General features: G+C 34.9%; 1 long non-coding RNA gene across 1 annotated transcript in view; it reads right to left on the bottom strand.

Moving 5' to 3' along the window:
- LOC108741629 overlaps positions 1 to 4882 on the bottom strand; it is a 105873-nt gene that overhangs the window by 83751 nt on the left and 17240 nt on the right. The gene's annotated exons all lie outside the window — the stretch shown is intronic.

The following is a 4882-nucleotide window of genomic DNA, read 5'->3' as shown; positions in this document are numbered from 1 at the left end:
ATGAAATAAACAATAGTAGTATTTACTTATAGTTTTTATTTTTGTATTACTTTTCAGATACATTCCACAAATTTTATGTTCTGCCGATAGGAAGTCGTTTAATTTAACAAGTTGCTCTTGAATTTTAACTTCCTATCCTATATGAAGTATCTCCAATTATTCTTGAACTGATTCGATATTATTGTTAAAAAATAACTAAAAATACCTAAAGAAATCGGAGATCACACATATTTAAATTAAGAGAAAGATTATGGAAAATTTAAAACAATTAAAATACTGAATAATTCTATCTGAATTATTTGGATAGTATGAACTTGTATTATGAAGTCTTCTATTATCAATCATCATAAGGTCGTCAGTCCTAAGACTGATTGGACTCGCACCTCTACTGTTTCCTATCCTGAGCTAATCTTCGCATATCCCAAAACTAGAACAACCTACATCCTTAACTATTTGCGAACAGTAATCTAATCTATATCTACCTCTTCTCCTCTTAACTCCTGTTTCTGCTTCTAATATGTCTCTGACTAAACCTTCATGCCTGAGAAGATGTCCTACCAACCTATCTCGCCTATTTTTTATTGACTTCCGTAGAGTTCTGTGTTCTCTTATTCTTTCTAATACCTCTTCATTTCTAACTTTTTCTATCCACGCTATCATCATCGTTCGCCTGTAACACCACATTTGGAACGCTTCTAACCTTTTCTTTTCCACCGCGCCCACCGTCTATGTTTCGCACCCGTATACATCTTTAACAATCCTGACTTATCTGACTTCCTAGATACCTAAAATCAACCACCTCTTCTAATTTTTCGTCTCCTATCTTTGAATTCGCTCTTTCCCTACTTTTTCTTCCCTTTCATACCAGGAATTTTTATTTACTTTTATTTATTCTGCGAGCAATGTCAACTTGATGTATTATTATTATTTCACATAGAAACGAAAATTTCTTAGAATATATATCGCCATCAGTAAACAGATTATAAAACAATTCCTTCTTCTAACGGGTTCAGCCATCGAAAATTATTAGTTTTGTTATGCATTTTTAATTTGTCGTTCAAGCAGCAGCCACTTGTTTTTTTAATGCCGCTATAAAAAAGGGTCAAGAGGCTTCCAACTATTCGACTTGAAGTAATGACATTCAACAGATGCGATAGCATTTTTATAACAGCTTAAAGAGCTATTGCTTACTGTTCTAGATGCATTTTTACTGCATCAAATTTTATTTGGAACAAAAACGGCCTGCCACATAAAATTTATATCAATCAAATTCAATACTGATAACTTACAGAATTGGTAGAACACGACAAACAGGACGAATGACGAAGATATAGGTTTGATGTATTGAACCGTTACAAAATATGGGGATGATTTATTTATTTCGTAATAGCTTGAAAACTACGCGGCATGCAGCACGTTTGCAAACAGGCGCTTCATAAAATGGACCTACGCCATATTGTGAAGGTAATTACACAATGAGTTGACCCTACATGGGAATTTGAGTGTAAATCTTTATTTGAAATCCATTGAAATATAGGGTAATTATTTCATGGAGAGTTGCTAAATACAAAGGAGGGTTAATATCGTATTACGTGAAGGGATGAAAGGGGATCAACGATTTTTGTATTTATTGAAAATTGAATCGCTATTGGAAAATAAAAAAAAAATTTTTAATTATTGTGCGTAAGGTATTGGTTAGGGGAGGGAAGAAGATCAAGACCATGCATAACAGTCTCATTAGGATAGGGGAGGGAGTCAAAAATTGATGACTGTATTACTAATTTATGGAAAAATGCTAGAAATTAGTAAATTTTAAAATAACTACTTACTAATTAATAACCAGAGTAAAGTAACGCCCAGTACTAAATATTTTCCCTGTCCTCACCCCTGTTGTAATACTGTGTAGGATGACGTATTTACTTACTACACGCAACGTAATTATATAACAACAATTAAATATGTAAAGGCATCTAAATATATGGCCAAATGCTATAGACCTACTTGCTTATACGTATAGATATTAAGTTGCCTTGCAGGGTGCGGTGTGACACCAGAGAAAACGAGACTGTCTTATCAAGTCGCTGTTGACTTATTAACTGCCCCTTTTTATTTGTGCATTATCACATGGGAAATAATAATAAAGTGACAATCCCACAGAACCAGCTTTGCATAAGCCTGTATTTTAGTTGTTGTTGCAGAGCGGCGAACTCCACTTTGCTTACAAATACAAACAAATGAATGTTTTCCTTTTTCAAAAAAAAAAAAAGCTACATGGGAATGAAACGAAAACGCATTTTATTTTATTGTATGAACGTTTGTTTCATCAGAAGATGCAAATATATGTACTTGGGTATACGTTTGCACAAAAAGTAAATATTTTTTTATACCAAATCAGCTATTTTATTGGATGAAGACATGTTAGAAAGCTTTTTTAACCCTCTTAGGTTCTTTGGTTTACATTCATATAATTCATGCGATAGAAACGAGTTCCTATATCAATTTTAATGCCTTCGCTACACAACAAAAACTTTTAGGTTTATTTCCACAATTTAACTGCCGAATAAATTTTTATTATCCCGGATAATATTTTAAATATTCCAGCAGTGATCTAATCGCCGTTTACATACGATTAATCTAATCGAACGGAGCTGATCATTTATCTTAAAATTTGGTACTAAAAACGACTAACATCGTAAATCTTGTCAGTTTCGGTTTTAGAACTGTCATAAATTTAACTACCACATAAAAAGTCCGTGTAGAAAGGGTTAAGGTTCACTAGAACTTAGGGGTTTATGATGATGCTTACGTTGTAATTTTTTTGCCACATACGTAGATCTTGAGTATTGATAAAGTGAAAAATATTTGTAATTTTTTCAAATACCACAATATGTATACACGTAGTTGTAGTATCACTAGATTTTACCAGCGGCGTCACTCGTGTTGATGTCTTAAAAAGGCGTGAAAAATCATCAACGACCACATAAACCTAATTTTTCTATCCTTCGGGAACAGTATTTTTTCTTTTTTTGATAAAAGGTACCCAAACAATATAAAGAAAATTGTACATAAGTTCGTCAGTCCTAAGACTGGTTGGACACGCACCTCCACTCCTTCCTATCCTGAGCTAATCTTCGCATTTCCCTAAAACTATAACAATCCATATCCTTTACTATTTGCGAACAATAATCTTATCTTGGTCTACCTCTACCCCTCCTAACTTCCGTGTCTGCCTCTAATACAGTCAAAATCTGTTATAACGACACCGAAGGGACTACTCATATTTGGTCGTAAAAACCGATAGTCGTAATAGCCAGTAACGTTGTTATTAAGTACTTAATACCTATTATTGAATGTGTGATTAATATATTCATATATAAAAAAAAACTATATTTTATTTATTTTACATAAAACGTATTATAAAAAGACATTACATATATATAATTAGGTATCATTTTTCTATATTAATAAAACCTGGAATTTTAGTCTGTTTGAAACACTTCTGTCGTGCGTGCAGACTTTGTAGTTCACATTTAATTTTAATTAATGTATCATCATAATTTTCCTACATATGAAACTGTTCATTAGAATAAAAAACAATTTTTCGTAATACACTGACAGCATTGAGACCATCATTCAAAGTTGGCACTGTAAATTGGTCTTCAGTCTCTTCCTGTTCGTCATTTTCCTCTTGAACTTCTTGTACAATATAATCTTCCGTAGCTGGTGCACAAATTGCAATAGAGTTATCTGCATCAATAAACACCTTAGCTTCAGTAGCAGATATTCTGAGAATTACAGTAGATCCTAAACTAATGGTCATTTGCTGTACCAGATGTGGATACTGTTACCTATTCAAATGTTTACAATACAGCTGGTCGTTCTAACAGATATAATTTTCCGAAAATGTCAGTTAAATGTAGTCGCTTAAAGAGATATGTCGCAATGAGCAATGTCGTAAAAACCAGTGTTTTTTATAACAGAATAAGCCGGCCTATGATTTTGATCAATATAACCGGTATGTTGTTCTAAACGATGTCGTAGTAAACGGTTTTGACTGTATATCTCTGACTAGATCTTCATGCCCGAGAAGGTGTGCTACTAACCAATCTCACCTATTTCTTATTGACTTCCACAGAGTCCTGTGTTCTATACTTTCTAATACCTCCCGCGTTCCCCTATTTCTTCTAAACCCAAATTGATCTTCCCTTAATAGTTCTTCCAAACAAAACTGCGTAAAAATTTAATCCGAATAATTTTTCCCACTCACCCGCCCATATTGCCTGGACTGTTCGTCCAGTCAAAAGTTTAAACTCAAGCCCGCGTCTTCCGTTCTGTAACAGATCGTGATCGTCGTCATCTCTCATCGTTCCCGTAAGCCTAGAGAGACAGTGTCGGGCCTGTTTTCAGCCAATGTCGCGTGCAAATTGCACTGCTTTGATGATAACTGGTCGAGGCTAATTGCGCTTCTTGATTTGTCGTCGACCGTTTTTGCTGTTACTTCTGATGCTTGTATTAGAAGTAATACGGTCGCTTGTGGTTATTCTTCACGGTTTATAGACCCACCGACTATTTATCACCACATCAACACTTTCCTTTTTCGCCTTCTGTTTAAATACGGCACGGACTACTGGCCTTTAAAAGTTCTACAGGTTCAACCAACGAAAACATTTCAATTGTAAAATATCTGCTTTTTTGACTTGACAACGTTTTATAATTCGATGGAGTTACCTCGCTCTGAGGCGTTCCATTTAAGGCTTGAAGTGCAAGCGAGAGCGCGGAACGAGCGACAAAGAGGCACAATCGGCCACCGCGTTCGGCAGCGTTCGACATCTGTCTCTCTCCTACTTGAGTGAGCGATGCGTCCGCGTGGACAGCTGCTATA

The sequence above is a fragment of the Agrilus planipennis genome, unplaced genomic scaffold, assembly GCF_000699045.2.
Source record: "Agrilus planipennis isolate EAB-ADULT unplaced genomic scaffold, Apla_2.0 scaffold2, whole genome shotgun sequence".
Taxonomy (NCBI): Eukaryota; Metazoa; Arthropoda; class Insecta; order Coleoptera; family Buprestidae; genus Agrilus; species Agrilus planipennis.
The sequence above is the reverse complement of the archived record's forward strand: the minus strand, read 5'-3'. Positions and strand labels throughout refer to the sequence as shown.